The sequence below is a fragment of the Tyto alba genome, unplaced genomic scaffold (assembly GCF_018691265.1).
Source record: "Tyto alba isolate M040663 unplaced genomic scaffold, T.alba_DEE_v4.0 Super-Scaffold_27, whole genome shotgun sequence".
NCBI lineage: Eukaryota > Metazoa > Chordata > Aves > Strigiformes > Tytonidae > Tyto > Tyto alba.
The window spans coordinates 26,134,780-26,148,630 of record NW_024881301.1 but is presented as its reverse complement, the minus strand read 5'-3'; the positions used below and the strand labels follow the sequence as shown (position 1 = coordinate 26,148,630).

The window sequence follows — 13,851 nt, the reverse complement described above, 5'->3', positions numbered from 1 at the left end:
CCCTCGGCCCCTTCTCCCCCGCGGCGGGGGCCGCGGCCGCGGGGCCGGGCGGAGAGCGCACACCGGCTCCGCGGGCCTGCGCGCCTCCCCGCCCCGTCGGCCGGCCGCCCGGTCGGTCTGCCTGCCCGTCCGTCTGTCTGTCTGGCGGGCGGGAAGCGGGGCGGGCGCCCTCCGCTGGCCGCCGCCGGGAGCGGCGCGGGGCCCGCAGCGGCTCCCTCAGGCGCCGCCGGCCTGCGGCTGCGCCCGGGGCAAGCGGCGGGGCGGCCCCGCGGTCCCCCCCCCTCCCCGCCCCAAAGCGGTGCCGGGGCAGCGGGGAGGTGGGGGGCGCCTGGGCCGGCAGGAGCGGGGGGAAGGCGGGCCGGGGTCTCGGCTGCTCCCCGCTCCGGCACAGCCCCTCCGCCCTTGCCAGCCTGGCAGCCCAAGCGGATCCCGAGGGCTGCGTCCTTGACAGCTTGTTTGTCCATCTGCCCCTCTTAGGTTGTCCCTTCGGACAGGCATCTCCTGGTTTTACTGATGTAAGAAGCTGTGGCCATCTTTGCAAAAGTAAGTAAGTCCACGAATAAAGATCTCAGGCCTTAAATTACGCCTGCTAGGCGGTACTGATGGTGGGTTTGTAGCACTGAGAAGATCACAAAGATTTTTTTTTTTTTTTTTAATGGACTTGCACTGGAGGTTTGTGTGAGAGGGAGGAGACATGAAGATTCTCAGATATCTGTGGAAAACAGTGTTCCAAAGGCATGAGTTGCCTGCAATAATGACACCCAGGAGATGCAAGCACAGCTTGGCTTCTTACTCTTTAGTGTGGTATACTGTGAACGTCCGTTGTGGAAATTAATATTAAAATATTAGTCTAGGCCTTATGAACAGATTCACAACTACGTAACGTAAGTTATGTGATTGCTGTCTTAATTTATCATTAAAATTGTAGTGGGTCAGGTAAAACTTTACTGACATTTTTTGTTTGCATACATGAATGTAGGAGACATACAAGGAATGGCTTAAATTCTTATGCAATGGCACACCTAAACCTGAGACTGAAGTGCAAATCAAAGGTGTATTTGAGAAGCTGGCTGGGATACACGACATTTGCTGAATTGACTAAGAGTGAGGCAGAGAAACAGGTGAAAGAGAAGTTGGGAAATTACCATAAATTAAAAAGGGAGCATTAGTTTGGCATAAACGTTTACAACAGGTCTGTAAGAGACTTGGGCCTGTGATAAAATAAATTAATTCATGCCATTTTACTTTATACATTTATTCCTAATACAAAGGTATTGTGAGCCCATCATCTGTGACTTGTAATAGGGTCAGTTTACAGGTAGATAATCGTCAGACAGCTTCTTAGTGTGAAGATCCTGCACAAGTGCTTGAAACGGAATCCAATTTCCAAGGAGCAAACTGGTGATCTGTATGCCTGTAGGACCAAACTGGAGCAAATCGTGGTAGTAAATCGTAAATGTACTACCACTAACCCGAAGGGAACTTCAATTTTAACTTGGCAACCAAATCACACCACTAAACAAATGAAAGAGCTACAGGTTCTAGGAGAAACTAGTCAGGATGTGGGACCGGGCAAGCGCCATGCCTGAGTTAGAACAGACATCTCTAGTATGTGTGTTACTGGGTTTGCAGCCCGTGAAAATTTCAGAAGAAGGTCAGTCTGTAAAAGATGGGGGAAGACCATCAGAGTTCATTTGATCAATATCCCATTTTCCAAAATAGTCAGAATAATTGAATGTAAAGGCTGGAGCTGGAGGAGTTGAGTTGTTTTTCTGCCAAACAGCTTGCCGGGCAAAGCTCCACTTGCGTGGCAGATTTCAACCTTTGAAAGGTTGTGGGGGCTACCCAGGTCTTGTAAAGGTCTGTGAGGTGCTCTTCCAAACCAGGCCCAAGAAAAAGACATGTCCATGAGCTACTGCCAATATTTTAGCAGTAATGAAAAATTAAGGGAAAAAACCTGAACTCAGTTATTTGGTCATTCTGTGGAAAACAAAACAAAAAAGAAAAAACGACCTGGACACAAAAAGGCATACCTTTAAATTTGGGTAGCGCTGACAGTCACAAGTGTCAGGCATGAAAGTCATTCAGTTGTCGGAGAAATGGGAAGATATAAAATAGAAGCAGCAAATAAAACTTCAAGAGTGACCCTAAAATTTTATTTCTGGTCTAGGCAGCTGGAGAACAATAACACAAGCTTGGCTGTGAAGTGCACTGGGATGGTAACTGTAAGCAAGGAAGACTGTTAGGAGATGTGATAAAAATGAAATCCAAGGAGTAAACACATAAGAAATAAGTAGAAACTACAAAATATCAGGGCTCTGAGAGCATCAATAGGCCTTAATAGCTCTAACCGGCCTCACCTGGGGCTTCTGCCCGTACACCTGCCCGTGGCCCAGAAGCCCCATTTCAGCTCAGGCTTAGGACTCAGGTGTGCCTCTAGCTCCTGGAGGGACCTCAGACCTGTGTTGTGTTGGCTTGTTTGTCTTCGGTCTTGTCTTTATTTTCTGGATTGACTTTGGAACTGTGTTGTAACCTTATCTCCAGTCCTGTCTCCTTTTGCTCCTGACTGGACTGCCTGCACGGACTCTGGACCTGGATCATCACTTTACCTTGTCTGGAACTGCCAGGGGCCCCTGTTTCACGTAAGTACTCTGCTCTGTGTCCTGTGTTCAGATGTTGTGGGGCTGTGCCCTGGTCAGCGAGGACACTGCCTTCACTGGGTCATCTTCAGCTTGGGGATTGCCTTCCCTCAAGGAGCAGCTGGCCCTCACTGCTCCCTGACACAATGTGAATCCTTCTGTTTGAAATTAATTAGGCGGTGGTTGATAAACATGTATTTATCCAAAACTGAGATAACTGAGCCTACAGATTTGACCTCTGAAATTTGAAGAAGAAAGCCGGAAAGCAAAAATAAGTGTTGAAGTAATAGTTGGATTGGATTCCAATATGATAAATAACTGCTTAATAAGTGACAGAGAAAGCATCCTAAAATTTCGTCCATGAAAGTTCCTCATGCAGATGTGGGCTCGGTGAGGCAAATTGCATGAAAGCAGTGTGCCTTCAGAGTTGTTTTTAGAGTGAACAAAGTCTCCTGGCTCCAGGGATAGAAACCATAATGGCAGCTAGATATAATGAATGGGAGCTCAGTGAAGAGGAGGGATTTGTTGAGTCTTGTCTTGAAGCTTTTTTTTAGTGGGATGAAAATAGCAGAATTCCTTGAAATAGAAACAGCTCCCTGACAGTTTTGCCAAATAACTCTCACAAACATCAAATATCAAACAAAAGGGAGGGTTGCTGCATAGGATGAAGCAGTGGATCTGGTAAAAGTGGGACTAGAAAAAAAGCACGAAGGGGAACAAAAACCTCTTGTTCCAGGATATTGGTAGTATTTTTTTCAAGGAACAAAAAAGCCAAGGTAGATGTAACGGATGGGAGTAGAATGAGCTGTTTTCTGAACACTGAACTGTTCAGTAGCCATCTGACCAAGTACCCCCATCAGAGAAGAGTTGTTGAAGGTTATTAAAGAAATGTATCAAGAAGCATGAGTGTTCACTATCCCTGACTCCTGCTCGTAGTTTGTTTCTTCAGCAAGAGCTGAAAGAGGTAGGATAATGAAGAATACAGTGTGACATACATATCTCTGTATTTATAGCATAGTACAATGACTTTGTGTTGTGTAGCAGAAACTTCCAGAACTGAAACGTTAATAACAATCTATGATAAATTTATGGCCAAAAATCTGAAATTAAGCCCAAATAAACCAGAGATGCTTCAAAAAGAAGTTGTGTTCTTTGGGCGTACGGTCAAGGAAGGGGGAATTTCTACTAGTGATGACAACATATACTATATAGGGATTACTAGTACTGTAAGCACTCCCAGATGTGTGCAGTTTTAGAGTTTTTAAAAATAGCTGCTTTTGTGCATGGAGAAGGAAATCCATTTGAATGTGACTTGGCATCGACATGGTTAACACCAGCTGTGTTGGCCTCCTTGGGTTTCAAAACAGATTCTTGCATGCATGGGCTTGGGTGGTCTTGAAACAAAGGCCAACAAGAACAGTGGCTTATACAGAAAATCCGAGTTTTATAAAAAGAGAAGTAAATGTATCACAGAGTGTTGTGTAATTCTAAGGAGTATTTTCACTTTTTAGGAGTATGAGGAATTTCTGTGACTAAGACACTGTCTGCATTTGGCTCCTTTGGTGGTTAGACTCTTGACCAGCTGGAAAATCTACAGAGTGATGACATCGTGATCAGAGATGTGGCATTGCTGAAGGCTGAGCTGCAACAGACAGTGGGGAAAAGTTGATTGACGGGTTTTTCTTGAAGTTGGGGAGAGTTTGCTTTTCGTGGCTTGCAGTAAGGGTACACATATATTCTGTGAAAGACTGTATGGTTGCAGGTTATGTAAACACAAATGGGATCTTATTAAGTAACTGATGTGCATGGCTGTGGCATCACAGAACGCAACTCAAGATATGAAATTCAAATAAAGCTACCCATGAACCTCAATTAATGTCTAAGTGCTTGAGCTGAGCAAAGATATATAATGCTAGGGTACCTGAGATTGATTGCTGTCTGAAAGCTAACATAGGTTTGACCATGAGTGGTTGTCACGTATTTATTACAGTGTACATAAAGGCTAAAAGAAATGGACAGGTCTTAGAAAAGAAATACCAGAAGACATAGGTTTAAAAGAAAAAAAGGAAGATATACCTTGCATGATTAGAGACTTCTTGATAAAATCAAAAAGTTTGGATTTTAAGCTTATAGCTTAAGTAATTGTTTTAAGAACTAGGAACTATTAGCGGTCAATTGATATGCTTACTGGTGCAAAGGAAAATGGGTTTCCAAGGCTATGTCGTGATTCAAAATCGCCAGACATCTATCTCCCTCCTACATAGGGATACTGGTAGCTCATATGAATCATGATTGATTAATGGCTTCCCTAAGTAAATGTGTTCTGGAATGTGCTGTGTGATTTTTATCAGGCTGTTTATTCCTTAAGCCTGATGTGTGTGAATAATTTCAGAGATGCTGCAACTGGTTCTTTTTTTTTTTTTTCAATTTTTTTTTTTTTTGAATGCCATGTGTGTTTTTAATGCTGTGTGTTGGGGTGTGGTTTTTTTTTTTTTTTTTTTTTTTTTTTAAATGCCATGTGTATTTCTGGTCTGTTTAGTAAGGCTTCCTGAGTGTACTCAGTCTTGTCAAATGAGATGAAAGCTCTCATGATATCCAAAAGTCTGATGATAAATAGGCTTACCAGATACGAAGGAGCTGAAGGCTGAATCCAGTTGTTTCTGCTGCTAGTCTAGCAAGTAAGATACAAGCTCTTGGGAGGGCTTTAAAAATAACGGTAGCAAAAATATAGTTTAAGGAGGGTTAACAAGTATCACATTATAAGGAAAAAGTGCTAAACATGTTGTATGGTGAACCAGCATTTTATTGGCTCCCAGCCCTTGTTTTGTGTGTAGCAGAGGGTCATTCAGAAAGAGGCTGTGAACTGAAGTGAATGGGAGGTGTCTGCTACATTTTCTTTCCAGTAAAGATTGGAAAGGAGACAAGTGCTTTGTAAGAATTGTATCCTCGGGAAATCTCTTAGAAAACAAACAAGTGATCTGCAGGGGAAAATGGTCAGGCTGAGAATCATCAGTGATGATATGAAAGTCAACAATATGCTAAATGAGGAAGTTGAAATCAGAAAAGAAGTCCAACATCCTAGCAGCAAATGAAGATCCACCACCCACAGCAGAAAGGGAAAGCTTCTGTAGGCAATAGGTGGTAAGATTCACCACCACTGCTCCTAGGAGGAAGCAATATATGATTGCACTCTCCATCAATCTCAGGAGACAGTCTGTTCACATAACAGTCCAGGTCATGTGTTGCCTGCTTGGATCCCAAATCAGATACAATACTTCAAAATCTCCAAGGTTCATTGAGGCCATCCAATATTACCCACCCATGTGAACACAGTACTAGAAGTGATCCTGAATGGATCAAAAGTGACTGCTGGCATTTAAGAGCAGGGTGAGTGGATTGGGTTTTCCAGTTAAGCTTCATGCAGCTCCAGGTGTCCTGGAGAGAGGTGTGTGGTCACAGAATGGACAATTTGATGACTATAGCGTAAAGCATACTTAAAGAAAAATGTAAAAAGTGTGTTACCATTGAATTTACCAGTTCACTAACCTAGTAAAAAAGGGGGTTTCTATAAAAGAAAAGGAAGATTAAAAAAATCCTAACTGCATATATAGCAGTCTTGGACCAGGACAAAAACTAACAGGTACAGGGTTATTCTAGTCTATGTAGATGGTTGGCTCGATCTGATGGACCTCTTGTATGACCATGGTAAGAAGGAATAAGCGGGAGGAAATATGAAGTCTTAATGCATGATCAAAATTATGATTTAGTTGAAATAGAAGTGAGGTGATATGACATGTCAGAGAAGGTAATAGGGAGTTTTGTCCGGGGAAGGAGGAGTCCAGATATCTAAAGGTGTACTCATATTCTGAGATGCAGAATGCAGAGGGGAGTTAAACCTGCTCAGGTTTTCTCAGTGATGAGGGGGCAAAAAACTCAAGACCACTATAACAGAGTTCAGCCACCAAATCAGGATGACCAGCTGGATGGAGATTTTCACTAGTGTTTTGTAGAATCCTCCAGAGTACAGGATTTAGTGATAACAGAGTACTTTAACTGTCTAGATTTCTGTTGGGAAAAGAATATAGCAGGATACAGATTATTCAACAGGTCCTTGAAAGGCACTGGTGATGTTTTTGATACAAAGTGTGTGTGTGTGTGTGTGTGTGTGTGTGGGGGGAAATCAAACCCCAATAACTGAAGATGAAAGTATTCTAGATTTGATTTTTGGTTTGGGGAGTGAACTGAGACTGTTCAGGCAGAAAGCAAGATAGGCAAGAGTGCTCAGGAGGTGGTAGCCTGGGAGGACTACTGGCAAAACAGAAATGGTGGATTTTAGGGAAGTAGACTTCAATAAACTCAAACGTTATATCTGGAAGATACCATTTTCAAGGAAACTTGTCTGAGAAATAAGACAGCCAAAGGGGGGCAGAGATTCCTTAGGCACATGAGTAGTAAGGACATATACAATTTTACACTTTGCATGGAAAATAAGAAACATAGTAAGATTGCAGCTTTTCAAAATAAGTTATTCATTTACCTCAGGTGAAAGAAGGACGGCAGAGAGGAAGAGAAAAGATCAGGTTACTCTGAGAAGCACAGCAAAACCAGGAAGATAATGGCACAAAATAGGATACAAGGTACAAAAGTAGCAAGAAATAATTGTATGTGTGCTCTAGCATTAAGCGGATAGTCAAGGAAATTGCCATTCCGTGAAGGGGACAGATTTGGTTACTTTGGACAAATAACACCTAGGAGGTAGATGTCATTAATGTGTTTTTTGTTATCAGTCTTCACTGAAATGCGGCCCAGTGGGAAAGAGATGGGAATCTCAGCCTTGAATGAGGAACATACAGTTTAGAGACAGTCAAGATAAGGTAGATGTTGCCAAATTGCCTGAGCCCGAGCATATTTCCTCCCAGGGTAACTGCAGAATTACCTGTGTAATCAACAGGTGCTGGCAGCCAGACCTGGGGTAGGGTGGTTGCTCATGATGTAGTGGGTGAACTCTGTGTTGGCAGCTGAAGTGAAATTTGTGTTGGTATTTGAAGTCATTTTTGTCTTCTGCTGTTCAGTCACTGGGGAGCGATATAACTTCCTTTCCTACAAAGTTATTCCAGTTTCCCACCTGCAATTAAATTCTGTGAAGCCTCCTCTCCTGGGTCTTAACATACACAGCTGCCACACCAAAGGATTTTAGACCGGGGTGTGTGTGTGCAGGCACGGCAAGGTTCTATGCTGGCTTTTGCTGTTTCTGCCTGAGAAAGCCAAATAAAATAATTCTCTCAGTGAGGGTGGAAGGGAGTGTGTGTGTTCAAGTAAATTCTTGAGCCATTTTATGCAGCCCGTTTCCACATGTAGCATGTCATTTTTCTGATCTTAAATGTGCATGGATTTAAATAAGGTGTTTCTTGGCATATTTTGCTTGTGCTAGTTGCTAGTCTAAAGATAGTTACTGAATTACAAGACTTACTTGGGCTGTTGGTTTAACTTGTGTCCTTGAAAGCTGGGCAAAATACCAGTGTATTCACTCCCATACTAGGTTTAGGGCAAAAAATAGAATAATCCTCATTCTATTCTGAAACTGGTGATCTTTTTAGTTAACATCATATCAAATATAGTTGTTGATAAAGTAGTAATTTCTTTCTGGGCAACAAGTTATGCTCTATGGAAAGTAAATTAGATGAAAGTCTTATTTTTATAGTATTGCAAAACATTTCAGTGCTATTTTTTTCAGAATATAATTTCACTGTACTGGAGGCTTAAAAGCTTTGGATAAGATTTTTATTCTCTGCTAAATAATGGGATGTTTGGGTAGCATTTTAGAGAAAGATACAAGGGTGTGTGTGTGTGTGTGTATATGATCTAAAGTGCAGAGATGCTGTATAGATATATGGCATATATATGTATATTGTATATACACGCATATGTGTGCAACAAAGATCCTTCTGTATAATAAAACTGGATTGATAAGGAGAACATAATTCCTTAAATACCCACGTAAGACAAATACAAAAGGTACTGTAGAAATACAGCAGTTACACGACAAAATAGCAGGTATTTAGCAATAGGTGTGTGTACGTATGTATGTGCACATGCATGCTCGAAAAGCTACTTCTCTGTGTCCGTGTCCCTCCCCCCCCCCCCCCCCCCCCCCCCCCGATGCCAGGGGATCCAGCGTGGGGGCTGGCTGGGTTGGGCAGCGGGCTGTGGCTGCTCCCACAAGCCGGGAAGGTCTCCCAGGGACGATCCTGATACCGGCGGAGCGGAGGAGCAGAGGCGCATCCCGTTGTGGCCTGCCGCTCCTGAACGGCTCCTTGTGCTTTCGGCGGAGCGCTGAAATTGCCTTTTTGTCTTTGGCAGTACACAAGTACTTTGTGTGTGATAAGGATCTAGTAACTTTTTTTGAACTAAAGATCAAATAGCTATTAATACAGTAATTACTGAGACGGGAATCTAATGGCGTGGTTGCGAAAAGTGTCATGGAGTATCTTAGAGTTAGGAGTGTCTGTGATCACTCCGAGATGACTGAAGTACACACTAGATGTGGTCTTGTCTCCTCCAACCCGGCCTTCTCTTGCATGCATTTCTGTCCCTTCCCTTGTGCTGGCAAAAGTTCTCATGTAGCAGTGCTGCAAGCTGAATCTGTGCAGCAACCTGAGGGAAAAGTAATCTGGGAGGAAAAAAGGTGAGATCAGCTCCTTACCTGACTTGCATTACAGCTGTGCTAGCACTTGAAGAAGGTGGATTGCGTGGATGTGTGGCCAAGGACAGGGCAGGTGTGCAGGATGTCCCGCCTGGCAGCAGCCCACCCATGGTTTTTGGATCCAGGGCTGGAGTGACCTCTCCAAGCAAGATCAGAAAATGTGCTTTTTGTGTTATTCTTCTGACACAGGCATAAAAGTCTCTTTGAAAACTGATTGCAGAAATGGGCATTCTCTCTTTGAGGATAAAGTACAGCTCAAATAAATATTTATTACGGACCGATGTGACTATTTTGTCTGTTTTTGTCATCTTGACAGTATCAAGATCTGAAATGAAAATTAATTCTAAATCATTTGTAACATATCCATCATTCATAAAAATCAAATATGTGACATTCTTTCCCCACTATATATTCCATGTGTTGAAATTTAAAGATTCCTGTGGACCACTTTGTAAAAGAAATACTAGTTAATGAAACATTTCATAAATATTGGGTACACTTACTGAGCAGATTTTGTGAGAGTTTGGAGTTCTAGTACAGGATAAGAATGAGGACCTGTGGACTACCATGACTCGTTTAGCCGAGGTCACATTATTGTGATATAAAATGAAAGAGCTCAGTTCCAGAGAATGAAGATAGAAGCACATTTTACCTTCAGTGAATGTTCCACGCTATGCTTTTATTATATCATGACCGGAACTCTTTACTTAATCAGAAGTCCCTGTTGATTTCATTGGGAATGTAGCCAGAGGAAATAGTGCAATACCAGGTTCTTGGGGACTACTCCATTATTCTTGCATATTGTAAAACTGATTAAGATGTGTTAAGAAAATGTGTTGGTTAAATTCTGCTAAAACAGAATGATATAACCTGTATACAACCCAAGATACTTATAAATGTATTTATACTTTTACAGAACACATTAAGTGTTCACTCATATTTTACGAGCAATCATGAGTGTCAGCAACTTCTGTTTGTAACACTTTGAACGTGATTAAAATGGAAAGAACCAATGCATGAGTTTATTGGGATCATTTTCCAAATCAGGAAAAGGGATGATATTTGGCAATATGGTATTGGTGGTACTTGCAAAGCATTTATTCAGGTATTTGTTGCCTGTAGCTTCAATTGCTTCACTGTGTTCCATAATGCAGAAAGTAAAACGTTTATGGTACTAGGAATACTTTTTGAAAGAAGTATGATTATACTGTTTTATTGTAATAAGGGTGTTATTTGTGCAATAAGGCATGAAATCTGAGCTCATTACACAGACTGTATATACAAGCAGTTGAAACTTTGTTTACAGGCTAGCTTGTGCCCCTAATTAAGACCTTTGTTATAAACCACAATTCTTCAGGATACCCACTTCATGAATCCTTAACATGGATTTCCAGACTTTCAAGGGAGTACCAGGTCTGGTTGGAGATCTGAAGGAATAGAGGAAGTGAAATAGCTTACCTTTTCTTGGAAATATTCAAAATTGCATAAATTGCTGTTCAGAAATGCTGAAGAGGTACTTGGAGATCCACTTCATCTGAAATGAGGACCCTGCTGTGGCACAGACTGTTCATTGTCTGCACTGCAGGGTATACCAACGTCAGCATTACAATGGATATGTAATTGCCATTTGGATAAAAATATCAAGGTTAGCTTAAATTTGGCTATTTTGTGTGACGTCATACCAGTTCCAGGACCTACCTAAAACGTTGAAACCCAGATGTCCTGAACTTAGAAACTTCCTAAGAATGGATCTGCCTGCCATGGCCTGATGAAGTGGAAAGAGCAGATTTTTCCTCTGTTTCTTTACATTCTTTTCATTGCTGAGGAAACTTCTGTGCTTGCTTCTGCTGCCCAAGCCTCTGGTTAGTTGTTCCATGAGTGTATTGTCATATGTCACTAGCGTTGAGGTCTGTCAGCACTTTGTTAGACCACTGATGGAATGGAGTGTTTAGGGGATGTGGCCTTCTGAAATTCTTGAACATTTCCTCAGTTTGTCCTGTCATTAGGTTAGGTCATATTCTTGCTGATGGTTTCAGACCTTTGGTTCTTTTATGTATTGGGTTTGTTGGCAGGAGTGTGCTACTTTAAAGAGCTGCCTGAAGATTACTGCTGAGTGGTGGTGTGGACTGTAGTGAATTAATTTCTCAGCAACATGAGTTAGGTTTGAGGCATGAATAGATCAAAGCATATGTTTTGAGTGAAAGGTGATTCTGACAGTTGCTGAATTCTCAAGATCCCCAGGATTTGCACACCCTTATTTCCACGTGGTGGTGAAAAGCGAAAGCTAGTGTGGGCTGGCATGTCCCATTTCTCTTTGAGTTTATGGAACGAAAAAAAAGCTGCCAGAACTATCTTCACACAGAGGCAAGGACCTGAGAAACTGTGTTGTCTTACAAGCAAAAGCCCAACCTTTGCTTGTAACAATGTTGTCGTCTGAAGTAGCAATGAAGGGGAAGGTTGCGGTCTCCTCCTCATTATATCTGTTGGTATTGCTGTGAAGAAGTGTTACTCTTTCCCAGTTAAGAGTACATAAAGCTTTGAATCTTTTGGTGCTTTTACCTCATTTATGACAATTTCTGTCCAATGGTCTTGTTGTTATCCATGCCAGTCTTGATAGTCAGTCATCAAAATCTGTTTGAAAACAGATGAAAAACACTAATTCAGCTTCTGGTCCAATTTAGACTCCTAGGTCTTTGTTTGGACTCACCAAAACATGATCTGCGTTTTTTTTTTTTTTTTTTTTTTTTTTTGTTGTTGTTGTTTGTTTGCTTGTTTGTTTTCCTTTTTTTTTTTTTTTTTTTTTTGACTTTGCTTTCTTGAGGTTGGATGACCCTGATAATCCTTTTGCATTTTTTGGCTCTTTGCTTGCAGCTAGTAGTCTACTTTGTGATGGTTCTCAGTTTAATCAGATCAATAATCCCCTCCAGATGTCTGGAATACAGATTCCTAGTCACCCTACTATCTTTGACATAAAGATATTCTAGTCTCTGAATTCGTTGGTTCATCTGAGTTCCCTGAAGAGCTCCCTAGGTTACTGAAGTTTACCCTTTTGAAGTTGATAATTGGGTTATGAAATTATTATTTTAGTCCTTTGATTTAATTTATACGAACTCAGCTTTCAGTGGTAAACTATTTAAATCTTCGTTACATGACAAAATCAAATCTAAATAATGTAAGTTTTTGTTAGCTCTGACTATTTGTTACACAGGTTTGTTGGCTGTAACATCCAACAGTGGGTTGCCTTCACCTATATCATTAGCTGTTATTACTGTCTACAGTCAGTTCTAATCTTTGTCAGGAAGTTTGTCTCCTGTCATAATAGATATTGTTACAATAGCTAATAGTATTTTTCTTTCCAATGATGTTACAGTGATCTTTATCCATATTTATGTCTGACCATGGATCTCATAAGCTTTCACCTTGATTCCAGCAGAACCTCTTTTATCTTTTAAAAAACAGACTTTTATCAAAAAACTATGCTTTCCTTCATAATGCCTTATAGCTTGCTGCATATCCCACTGCTCATCTCTAATATTATCTTTCCTGACTGGTATCTATCTGTCCTTCTATATCTATACTCCAGTTCTGAATTCTATGTTATCAAACTTCTCTTTTTTCCTTAACATTCATTTTCACATCCTATAAATGTATTTCAAGATTTTCTGTTGTGTTGAGGAAGCTCCTGAGAGTTGTTTCTTACTCTGCTGTTTATATAGAGCAGACTCAGGCATGTCATCTCCTGTTACCTGATTTCTGTTCACAGTCTTAATTCTTTTATTTATCATATGTTCTTCTGCAACAACTTTTTTTTTTTTTTTTTTTAATCCATGTCTGAATTCTCATTTACCCTATATTTTGTCTTTCTGCTAGTGTTTGGAGATCTATTATTTCCCACTTTAAAGCTCTTTTTATCAGTTGTGTTGACTTTGATGCCAGGTAGCTTGGGCATTCGAGTAAAATTTCTCTCTTGAAAAGTGACTTCCTTCGGTAAATGCATCTCAACAGTCAAACATTACAGAAGCTTCCTTATACCACTCATCATTTAGCTGTTGGTTAGTTTATTCTCTTATTAGGCTTTTTACTTCCTCTCTGGAGACTTGGTGTCCCTGAAGTTCATACAAATATTTACTTGTTTGCAAGTATTCCCTGAAGCAGTTAGTCATTGATAGTGGTGTGTGTTTGTTTGTTTGTGGTGTTTTTTTTTTTTTGTTTTTTTTTTTTTTTTTGTTTTTTTTTTTTTTTTCCAGAGGGAATTGGGCAGTATTGGTTTTGGGGGTTTGTAATTGTTTTCCAGGTTCCTTGTGATACTTCTGAGTTGCAGGTCCACCTGCCAGTTGCACCTAACAGACATGATACCATTTTGTTTTTTTCAAAAACCAGACTAACAGTCAGAAACAAGGAAGCTGCAGTCGCACAGACCTGCTGCTCCATGTGGTGGTGTGAATCTTCAGCCCTTTCTGCCACATGCCATTTATAATTGTATCTGGGGCTCAAATGTCCCTGCTGTTT

The 13,851-nt window shown here is 41.1% G+C and overlaps 1 long non-coding RNA gene across 1 annotated transcript; it reads left to right on the top strand.

Annotated features, from left to right (window-relative positions):
- The first annotated feature begins 470 nt into the window (after positions 1-470).
- Positions 471-4,511, top strand: LOC116960727. The gene is made up of 3 exons (XR_004406532.2): positions 471-543; positions 2,545-2,642; positions 4,151-4,511. It is a non-coding gene; the product is annotated as an uncharacterized LOC116960727 (long non-coding RNA).
- The last annotated feature ends 9,340 nt before the right edge of the window (positions 4,512-13,851 follow it).